The sequence below is a fragment of the Periplaneta americana genome, chromosome 2, assembly GCF_040183065.1.
Source record: "Periplaneta americana isolate PAMFEO1 chromosome 2, P.americana_PAMFEO1_priV1, whole genome shotgun sequence".
NCBI lineage: Eukaryota > Metazoa > Arthropoda > Insecta > Blattodea > Blattidae > Periplaneta > Periplaneta americana.
In genome coordinates this window covers 39,682,846-39,695,091 of record NC_091118.1, presented here as the reverse complement: position 1 = coordinate 39,695,091, position 12,246 = coordinate 39,682,846, and the positions used below count along the sequence as shown (strand labels likewise).

General features: G+C 36.1%; 1 protein-coding gene across 1 annotated transcript in view; it reads left to right on the top strand.

Annotated features, from left to right (window-relative positions):
* LOC138692833 (hemolymph lipopolysaccharide-binding protein-like) overlaps positions 1-10,169 on the top strand; it is a 558,083-nt gene extending 547,914 nt beyond the window's left edge. The window contains exon 6 of the transcript XR_011330144.1: positions 10,058-10,169. The gene's annotated coding sequence lies outside the window, so the exon portion shown is untranslated. The remainder of the gene's footprint in view (positions 1-10,057) is intronic.
* Positions 10,170-12,246: the final 2,077 nt, after the last annotated feature.

Sequence of the window (12,246 nt, the reverse complement as noted above, 5' to 3'; positions counted from 1 at the left end):
ACATACATACATACATACATACATACATGCATACATACCATACATACATACATACATAAACCGCGTACTCGTATTTTTAACTGTACAGGTGATCCGTTTGGCAAAATATAAAATAAAAACGCGATGAAACGAGAACTATTACTATTTATTGTTAAATAATTTGTACATGCATTCTAGGAGAATGGGAGTTTTGTCCAAATTAGAGCTCAACGTGCCCAACATTGCGAACACGATACAGTTCATATCTTGAGGCTAATTCCTCCCATGTGTAGTCTAACATCTTAGGGTACTTTCTCAAAAGTTGAGAAAATATTTGCTCTGCGATCATGAATAGCCCTAGGTCGCTATACATATACATCATTCTTCACGAAACACCAGAGAAAGAAATTTGGTGGTGTCAAGTCTGGGGAATTTGGAGGCCACATGATTGGCCTTTCTCCGCCACATTGTTACCAAATGTGCCATGCAGAAAATCACGGACATCTGTTGTCCAATGAGGTGGTGCACCATCCTGTTGGAACACGATAACATATTGTTTTCCTGTTGCAGTTGTGGTTCGAAAATGTTTTTCAACGTGTCCAGGTATGATCCTGATCGAACTGTTTCCTCTGCGAAGATAAACGGCCCATACAGATTATAGCGACTTATCGCGCACCAAACATTAACTAGCCCGTTCCAGTTCATATGAGACATGAGGGGCCGTATTCATAGACATTTTTTAGCGCGGGCTTCCGGTGGACGATCAGCGTTTTTCGTATTCATAAACCAGTGTTAGCGATAGGATATGATTTGAATTCTGTACTAGTAACCAGTGGATAGCCGGGGCTAGCTTAGTACGCTCGTAGCGCGTGCTGCGAAATGTCTATGAATAGCACCCGAGGATTTTTATGTCCCATATGATTGCATTAAGGGTATTCACTCACCCACTGATATGGAAGGTTGCTTCGTCAGAAAATACTCGTACCCATCTATTCAAGCAGCATTTTGTTTATTCGGTTGCTGCTGAGTAACTTCTTTTGTTTCTTATGCGGTACAATGATGATAAAAAAAAAACTCTCATGCTTCAGTAGCACATTGAAACTGAAATGAATTCTGCAGCACCTCCACTATTAATTTTAGTCATTTTATTTTATGTCTTCTCAAACGGATCAGACAGTATATTTCGGTGAAAAAAGTGCGCGGGATATTCGAGAAAATACGGTATTTATAAAAACCCTACAACGAACCTTCATCAAACATTCCCGAACATTATTTGGGTCGCGGTCTGAGGTTGGAAACCACTTTTGTACGAAAACAAAATCCTACCGTTTTAAGTAAAGCTTATAGTTAATGGGGAACACGAAGTTAGAGAAGCGTCTTCTACAGTGCTAGGCCTAATACTTTCTCTAAAGAAGTTACCCAAAAGGAAACAAAGTTGGAAAGTTATGAAGTTGAGAAGTTCTGTCACAGAATAATTAATAATTCCAAGTTATGACTTTGTCGCAAGCTGTTTAAACTTACTATCTACTGGAAATCAGAGAGTTTGGAGGCAGATGTCTCCCTGCGCCTGTTAATTTTATCGATGATGAAATTTGGTACCAGATGTCTGCATCCAAGGTGTCTTCATTAATAACAGGTGACAGCGGCTGCGAGGGTTGAAGGATAAGTTAGGGGATGAACGATTGAGATGTATCCCACCCCTCGTGAAATATGGGGCTGCTTAACGCTGTCTAACGTAAGGATTGTGCTCGGATCTTTACCGCAGGGGTTCCCAACCTGTGTGTCGCGAAATTTTGAAATTGAAAAATAAATTTTATGCCATCCAGAAAGTCTCTTTACAACGTATTTGATATTTACAACGAAGTCTTTGATATGATACATTTTATTTTGAGACAGACTTTACCAATGAAACGTGAACACCTGCAACAATGCTTAGTAATTCGTTTACTGTTCCCACTTGGCAATAATAGGCCCTAGAGTTTAGAATCGTCAGAACATTTTGGTCAGTTTCAGTATGTGCGGGTGATAGTGCGACTATTTTATGAAAAATGCTTTATTGAGATTTTATCATGGACAAATTTTTAATTCGAAATCAAGCTCTGGGTTAGAATTAGATAACAGCAGAGCTAATTCAAATAATGTGCGCGAAAATTCCCTTCAGGGTTCACAAAAACGTACTGAGTTTCGTAAATATAGTGATGAATACTTGCAATATGGTTTCACGTGGCGTGGAGATGAATTACTCGTAAACAAAACCCCAAGTATCTTATATGCGGAAATGTTTTGTGAAATCAGTCGATGGTGCCGAATAAAAAGACATTTAGAACTGCCGTTTTCAACGTCATACTTGTGTGAATCAACATTTTCTACCATTAAAACAGTGAACTCTAAATAAAGTAACAGACTGCTGCATCTTGAAGATTTACGTGTCCTGTGAACCATAAGGCCACGTATAGAGAAATTCTGTGCAACCCACCAAGCGCAGACTTCACATTAATTTAAATAGGTGAGTTTTCAAAAACGATCATAAAAATCTTTTATCGGACATCCAGCATAGATAGGTTGGGATTTTTGACAAGTACTACGTTTGCTTTTTCTAATTCCACTCAAGTTGCTGCTTGTTTTTTTAGAATTTTCGATTGCGTGTTAACATCAACCTATCTACAACAGTGGGTGTCCGACATTACATAGAAGTTATCAGTGCTTTTTTTCTGGCGGAACGCCCTGGAACGGCGTTTCGGCACTTTTTTCTTGCATTTTTTCATCATGCAAGCGAAATATGTGTGAATAATTATATTTTTAATTTAATTTTTCTTTGCATTTCGCTTAGACCTTGAGAGCTGTATTCATAGACATTTCGCAGCACGCGCTACGAGAGTACTAAGCTAGCCCCGGCTATCCACTGGTTACTAGTACAGAATTCAAATCATATCCTATCGCTAACACTGGTTTATGAATACGAAAAACGCTGATAATCCACCGCAAGCCCGCGCTAAAAATGTCTATGAATACGGCCCTGAATGTCTTAGTTGGACGAAAAGGAGGTTAAAAACGACAAAATTCCCGTGCAGTGAACAGTAATCATCTCCACGTAAGCTATAAAATTTCTACACAGAGTTCCACCACCTTTTCCTCCACAAGAAAATCACTGGTTGTTATTATTATATTGTTATTAATAAAAACAATTAGTGTGTCGCGATATCGTGGGCGTTCAGTAAAGTGTATCGTCAGTCAAAAAAGTTTGGGAACCACTGCTTTACCGGATACTGTTATAGATAAATGATAATTGTCACTTTCAATTCAATTTCAATTTGCCGTTTTCTCTGAATCAGTATATAACATTATATAGTCTATTAAAGTTATCATTTATGCCCATTAAAGGGCATATTAGACTACAAAACATCGAATAATAAAATTGAACTTTATAGATGTTTTTCTCCAATGTAGGCTACCCTTTATCAGAAACTACAAGTCAAATTTTGCACATAAGCTTATTATATTGTGTTACACCAAGTAACGAAATCATACTGCTATGTCTTAAGACTCATACCGCATGTTAAGTATTCTGAAAACGTATTACTTTTCTTTTGGAAATGTTGAAATTACAGATAGCGTTTTCTTATTTTAACGAAAATAATACATACTAGGTTCAAAAAGTTCCCGGAATTTGCTAGTATCGCAGAAACAACGTACCTTAAACACTATTCTACAGTATTCCCTTCAAAATAGTTGCCTTCCGCAACAACACACTTTTGCCAACGCGTGTAGAGTTCATGGAAGCAGGCCTGGAAGCCATTTTGTGAAACCCGTCTTAGTGCTCTCGTCGCGTTTGCGATAACCTCTTCAGCATTGAATCTCCGTCCTTTCAGATGACTTTTCAGACGGAGAAACAGAAAGTAATCAGGTGGTGAAAGATCAGGAGAGTATGGTGGATGATCCAAAGCAGTTATGTTGTGCCTGGCAAAATGCGCGATGAGCAGGTGCATTGTCATGCATAAGGAACCAGTTGTTTTCTACCCACTTTTCTGGACGTTTCCTTCTCACTACGTCCCGGAAGCGACGGAGGATTTCTACGTATAATTCTTTCGTTACAGTACGACCTTCTGGAATGAACTCATAGTGGATAAGACCCTGAGAGTCGAAGAAAACTTCCAACATAACTTTGCCTTTGGAAGTGTCCCTAGGAAATTGTTGCTTCCGAGGAGATGTTTTCGATTTCCACTCAGATGACTGTCGTTTAGGGACTGGGTCGTACAAGTAACACCAAGTTTCATCACCAGCAATAATTTTGTTTAAGAAATCACCATCTTCATCAGCCATACTGATCATGTCCCCAGCAAGTCATTCTCGTTTCTTTCTGTTCTGCCGACAACATTTTCGGAACTAACTTCTGAGACACGTAATGCATGTTGAGATGCTTGTGAAGAACATCGTGTACACTTCCGACTGATATTCCGACCTCTGCTGCTATCTCTTTTATGGTTTTACGTCGGTCGTCCCTCACAACATTATGCACACGCTGAGCGATTGCTTCATTTGTTGCAGTTGTTGGTCGGCCGCTGCGTACGTCATCTTTGATGCTATCGCGGCCACCAGAAAAGCGTTTATGCCAGGCATACACTTGAGTTTTTTTCATTGCTGCTTCGCCATATGCTTCTTCCAACAATCTTAAGTCTCTGCAGGAGTTTTGTGTAACAAAACACAGAACTTGATGTTTGTACGTTGCTCTGTGGACATAATTACAAAATGCGACAAACAAACAAAACACTATGATAAACAATTGCCTAAAACTCAAAACCAACAATCGCCATTATCAACAAACTTTAAGGAAATGACATCATGAATATTACCAACAAAACAAATGTATAATATCCCTTGTTATATATTAATAGGAAAAATGGTAGTAAAATTCCGGGAACTTTTTGAACCCAGTAGTATTATGAGATCCCTTCTCCTCAAGTTACAACTTATGGCTTCTAACATCATGATTGTTGTTGTTTAGTCAACTGTCCGAAGACAGGTCTGAACCTCATAAGTGACACCAATAAGACACCACTTATTACGCAACTAATTTTACTGTTCTTCCTGACACACATCGTCAAGTGAGATGTACTGCCTGATAATAGATAATAAATGTACAGTGCCGAAAGATGTCTTCGAGACAGGTTTTTTTTTCCGTTTTAAAAATCAGAGACTGAAAAAATAAAACTGGTAATATCAACTGCTGTTTTATTATAAATATCAGTCTTCATCACTGTTGGTGACATTGGAATTCGTTACATTGGCAACACTGAAGGCGATAGTGAATGTAAGCTATAAGCCTTGGGATATACAAATATCTTAAAACAGGTTCACACCAACTGCTACCAGATCAAACATTGTTGAATGTCACTTGTTTGATTTGATCATAATTTATTGTGAAAAATGTTTTGAGCAAGAGGGCTAGCCCTCTTACTTTTAAGGTTCCCTCCGTTTATGACAACGTCATAATATAACAAATAAATTCTCTGTAAAGATCACCATTTACATTAACAAGGCACATGCCTTCGATATTACGATGTTACCACAGTCTAGTATTTAGTCATGAAACTCAACACGTAGGGAATATGCATCCATAGATAGTTGCTAACCACTAGGATTGCTACTATCGCCTCATTAAAGACAATGCGAAATAGTACCAGCACAGTCTATTGTTCCTAGTACCCTCAACAACTCAAGCTTCGTGACTGTATATGCTGTGATTTTACTATGATTCCGAAGGCCGTGATGACAAATTAATTGACTTTATTTTAAATGCGTATTAGTTTGGTGGAATGTAAACGAATTAAATATGATTTTACTTCCGTATTAAAGTTAAATTACAATTAGTTAATTGTGGATTAGTAACATGGTGAAATCGGCTTTTAATGCTTCAGAACAAACAATTGTTACAAGAAATCCATTCTTCAGAAAAGTATTGTATGAGTAACTCTGATTTATAATCTATTTTGTAAGGAGTAGGCCCACATATTCAGTTCATTCTGTTCAATCGATTAAATAACTACTTATTTTCAATAATAGTATTCAATTTTACTTAATTGCATTGCTTTGATCTATTCAAAGATAACGTGGATGAGAACGATACGAAATATACACTAAAGCTGAGTTTTCAAAATCAGTGCTGTGTGTTCCGTTTTTCTTTTTTATAATATTTATGGAAACCCTACGCGTACAGAATCTCTACCAAGTGTCCTTAAAGCTCCAAACTTCTTCTAGATCACAAAAACTATTCGAAAACGTAAAATATCATGCTAGTTTTCCATTGTAATAATTAAAATCTGTATAGAAACTGGACAGAGAGCTTGTGTGTGCTACAAGCTGACTGCAAGCTATGAGGTTGGCAGCACTTGCTCGCGCAGGCCCTTTGCTGCGTGACACTTGGATCCCCTGCCTTGCTGTTTGATATTTGTTCATATCGCCCGCGGACGGGGAAGCGGCACAAAGAACTGACGTTACGAACATAAAGGATGTGTCCCGGGGACACGCCTGTGCCTGATGGACGCCATTACCTGCTGGACGCCGTGTTTAACCTCACTTCTAATTAATCAACAAACAAAGTAACACACTAGGTCCGACTCCATTACAAACGAGCAAATCAACATTCAAACTGCCGGCTGAACTTCCGCGTAATTAACAATGTGGACCAACAATTTCATGCACCAAATTAAAATAGGAGCATCGTTCACAATAAAACAACAAATTTATGTAGCAAATGAAGGAAAAGGATTTCGAACATTAAACCCACAAAAATTATAATCCAAATAAATGGAATGAACTGGATTGAACATTGAAGCAAGAAATTCTCTGGCTAAATAAATAAAAGAGATCATCGTTTACAACAAGAAAACAAATTTACATTACTAAAGAACGAGAAACATTACAATTGAGGCTTTCCCTCGAATGCTACATAGTAGAGATGAACAAAACTAACTGTCGCTCTCGCTCGCTGTGTTCGTTGCATTTGTCTTTCGAGTCTCGTCTCGTCATTCTCGTGCACTTCGAGTCTCGCTCATCATTCTCGAAATAGCATTTGGTCGGCGTGGAAAGACTTCGTAACTTTGAATAACATACATCATTGAAATAAATAACATTATAAATGTTTAAATGAGACGAAAAGACAAAACAGAATAGTATCTTAGTTACCAAAATGTTCTGGTTCTATTATATGTTATTATCTGTGGTTATATAAGTAGAAAAAACAATTCTCAAATAAATTTGCATTTCTAAGAAACATAAAACATAACGTTAATATCTTTTTACTTGAGATTGCACACTTGATTTCAAGCATATGAAAAGAAAATTCCTAGCCTTTTAATAAGGGCCTAGTAATTAAATAATTTTACTGACTGACCTCTCCAGCGACAACAAAATGAAACTTGAACGCGGTCATAATTTGTGTGTACGTTTTGTACACGGATTATTATACACTGAAAGGTAGAGATGATGTTTGAAATAGGCTACTTGATTGTTTATATAACAGTTGCCAAAGTAATAAAAGTTCAGTCAGGTATAAACAACAGTGGCAATTCAAGGCTGCTTGAAATTCGGGACTTCGGGAGTGATCAACTCTAGGAGTCTCGAAATACTCGCAAGCAGTCTTTAAGTCAACGACGCGACGTATACAACATTGTCGTGCGGGTTTTCGGCTTTGCGGGCGCTGTTAGTCTTGCTTTCTCGATCGTTGTGCATCTCTACTACGTAGGCCTATACAACTTGTTTGTGAGTGAATACTGACCTTACAGATAGGCAGGCCATATTGTAGTAATAGCTCCAGACAGATTACCGTATTTATTAGAAAATAAGACCCCATCGATTATAAAACTCTTCCAATTTTTTAAAGTATTATTTTATAGAAATATTTTGTATGCGAATATTAGACGCATAAGAAAATACCCGTAAGAAATTCTAGTGCCGTTTTATTAGTTAGACAGAAACTGTAAGTTTTTCAGAAAATCGTTGTCAAGAGAATACAATACATCCCTAAGTCAATAGAGAACGGTACGTGGAATATCGTTAGGTTCAGCCCAAGGATAGAGTTCACCCTCTTTCAGTAACTTCTAGCGAAAACGAGATCGCATGTGTGTGGAAGCTGGCCCTTCCGTTTATCCTTTCTACCTGATTATTCCTTTCAGTATTATAGCTCATAAAATCTGTAACTAACTCAAATTGCATTTTCATGTTTCTATATACTCGATTTTAAGACACGATGCGAATATAAGACCCAAATTTAAATACAAAAATCTAGTGAAAGATGGGAGTCTTATTTTCGAGTAAATTAGTTGAAAACTCGAGATAACAGTACAGATAATAACAAAGAGAGTATCAGGTAAGTCACATCCTTGTGCCACTTACAGTGTAAAAGCTAAGAGATGACTATTACACTTTTACTACCATGTCATACTACTTTCGACCAATAAAATGCTACGGAACGATGTGTTTCAACCAGTCATGGCTGCTTATCCTACAATTTTTACCACCTTACTAGCATTTTTATCATCTCCCTAGCATTTGTATCTTTTTATCACCTCTCTAGTATTTGTTTCTTTGTTTCCCAACATTGTATAATTTTAATAATTGTACTTTTTAAAATGATTCATGTTTATTTCATCATCCTTAATTAAAACTTTCCTATCATTTATCTTGTTTATATTATTTAGGTTATGTTACAGCTTCTGCTGTATGAGATTATGAATAGTCACGTATTAGAGATTATTTAATATATACTGATAATTTAAGTGGAATGCAACTGTTTTAATAAAAATGAAACTGAGTCAACAAAGCTTTCTTGACTAGTAATCGTGCATAGAATTCAATGAAGATTGTACAGTTGGCACAATTGGTAATAAGAGAATAGCTCATCATAACACACTACTGCCGTCTAGCGGAATACTTGTAATGATGAAATGGTACAGTAATATATTTTCAAGACAGCTTAGTATTTCATTAAGTCAATTAATATTTTATTGTAATAGAGTACTTTATTTCTTCTTATTTTATATAGCCTAATTTCTTCAAATCATGTAATAGTCAATTCAATCCCACCCGAGTTTTGATTTTCTGTCTAGATAAATCAAAATCTTTAGTGAGATTACTGTAGACTATTTCGTTTATATGACGTCATTCGGTTTTCGGCCAATGAAGTGTAATGAAATTTTGTATTCCAACCAATTACAGTCATACATCGTGATAATTTCTGCAGCTCGATTTATCATTATCAATTTGTCGCATGGTCGTTCCTTTGTTTAGTCAGTGTCGCCAACTGTTTCCACGTAAATGGATGAGCATGAATCCATTGTACTAAATAAAGTGCGAAATCCTACTTCCACATCTACATCTTCATCTTCTAATTCCATGTACATCGTATCTAAAGAAAATGACACTTCTTCATAACAATTGTTCATTTAATTCATGTATTGATCAGGTTATTTGTAATTATACTATAAAATGTTTAAATTAAATTATGATTTCAGCAGATAATGAAAACGTATTTCTGTTATAATAACAAGAGAAAAGCGTAGTGCATGTAATTAACATTTTTAAACCTGTACTTCGCTTTTCTCAATTGGCATTACTAAATAACATCAATCGTTATTCATCTATTTCGACTTCACAATGTCTGAATAGGTTAAGTATTCATAAATATACAATTATTAACATTTTGTGAGCGAATTTTAGCGATGTATTATTTACATTTTTATTTTATTCACGAAATAGTCCTAATAAATGTCACTTGAGGTCTGAGATTTCCCAATTAAATCCAGTCGCTCCACTCGTGGATTTTCGGAAAATCTCAAACCTCTTGTGGTATTGCTAGGTAGTTAAACCAGCGAATAGGGATTATAAAGAACGGACACTGAGCAAATTTTCCTGTGTTTTGTTTCTCTGTGCGCCGGCGTTTAGTTCCACTTTCAAGCGCTAGAGGTTAGTGTAATCGAGCATACGCTAAGATAATAATTGAGTATAGAGTTGAGACACAGGATCCAAACATCGCCTACCTTATTGCATAATCGAGTAACGCTTTGCTTAAAATAAATTCAAGTTAACAGCTTTTCCTTATTTCTCAGTGGCAAACTAGTTGTAATAATATATTTTTTTTATATTTCAGATATAATAAATTATATTATAAAATAATATAATACATTATAAAATTAAGTATCGAATTCGTTTAATATTTACACATAATATAATATAGGTATATGGTTTTACTTCTCATAGAAGTTTTGTTTTTCCATTTTCAGTGCTATCAATCATTACACATTTTAATTGTTGTTGGGGTCAACGTCTCAACTCTCATTATAAAGGAACTCTAGAGTCTAGACATTACAGTTAATGACTGATTTATTATTTTATGGATCCACTTTATTTTATTTGAGTACATAATGTGCCTAGATGTATTAATTATATGTGTTATATTTACGCTGTGTCGACTGCTAGCTGGTGTGATGTCAGCGCCAACTCTAGGGAGAAAGCAGAATCTCACGCTCTAGCTGGCTTGAAGGTCATTGCAATCAGTCCGGCTACATCAAAGGTACCGACGCGAAGTGTCCATACTTAATTACCTATACACTGGTTAAACTATTTGAAAAACAAAAGAAGTTTAGTGTATGTGATAGACCTTTAGGTAGATTCTGATTTATTTTTACGAAAAGACAAACATGTGTCATAAAACGTAATTTCACTCTTATTTCGCAGAAACACGTACATTTCGCATTTTATCGAGGATTAAAAACTGAAATAATATAGGCTACTTAATATGCTTTTGAACATAACATTACTTACCATTTGTGGCTAATTCGCGTTTATCGTGTTTATGAAAATCTACTATCTCAAATGATGATAATATTTATGATCATACGCTACGGTATATGTAACCACAACGAACTATAGCATGCAATAATGAGAACCAAATGCACCAGATCTTCAAGCCCTCACTCACAATTTATCATCTACAGACTATGAATTGATTATTCGTGTCCCCCTCTAGTGTGAAGCATTGATCCATCCTCTTTTTTTCTTGAACGTCCTGCTGAAACCCCTTCAGTCCAATCCCTCCCTCTTGAATCCCTTTTCACAGCTTTTACTTAAGGTTGAATGACCGTGCATTATGGTCCCTACTTCCTAGAGGAGAAATGCCCTCCCAGCATGAGCAACGGTCCGTTCTCGGAAACCAAAGTCCAGCATAGGACAAACCTTCCTTCAGGAAGCTGAACTTTCTCGTCGAAGGGACAGGTATTCGATGCTCAACAGGGTCTGTGAGGTCATTTACTTTTACGTTTCTGTAGCCAAGAGAAATGCCCGTTCGAGTATCAGAATTTTTTACTGTTTATAGTACCGTCTTCTTACCTTACACTCTAAATCATAAAATAATGTTATAAATTTCAATCAAAGACACAACTATCTGCAAATGTTTATTTTCTACATGAATATAAGGTATATAAACGTTTTCACCTTGTGGGGCATCATCAGATATATTAAAATTATGTGATCACATGTATTACACACTATTCATATTTGCTTTTATAAATCTAATTTAATCTAAGTTCAGATCAAATAATTTTAATATATCTGATGATGCCCCACAAGGCGAAAACGTTTATATACCATATATTCATGTAGCAAATAAACATTTGCAGATAGTTGTGTCTTTGATTGAAATTTATAACATTATTTTATGACATTACTAGACACATCTGAAATATAAAATGAATTGCAAATTACACTCTAAGGATGAAACCTAACCATTTCCCCTCTACTACTACATATCGTCGTTGATTTTATGAAATCTATATGACAGTACAGACCATAACGTTTAGTGTCTAAATAACAATAGGGTAGACCAGGGTAATTGTAAACACTTTTCACTCATTTCAAATATATTTCAACATTACACAACCCTCAGTAATGGTAAGCATGACAAAGAAACATTGTGTTATTTCTAGATCTTTCTTTTCCCTGAAAATGGGTTTAAAATAATAAGGTTGACTTTTTTCATCTTTTAATTACTAGTTTACATTTACCCCACCTGTTTACATTTACCGCTTCGAGAGGGGGGTAATTGTAAACACCAATTTTCGCACGGGCTATCAGACACTGAACTTTTTTGTTCTGTTTCCAACTCCAGTTTTGGTCACTGGTACATTTCGTCCCTTTAACCTATGACATATGATGATATTGGAACTCAGTACCTCTCCTGAGCTTCACGATAAGTATAGTTACTATTTTTTACAT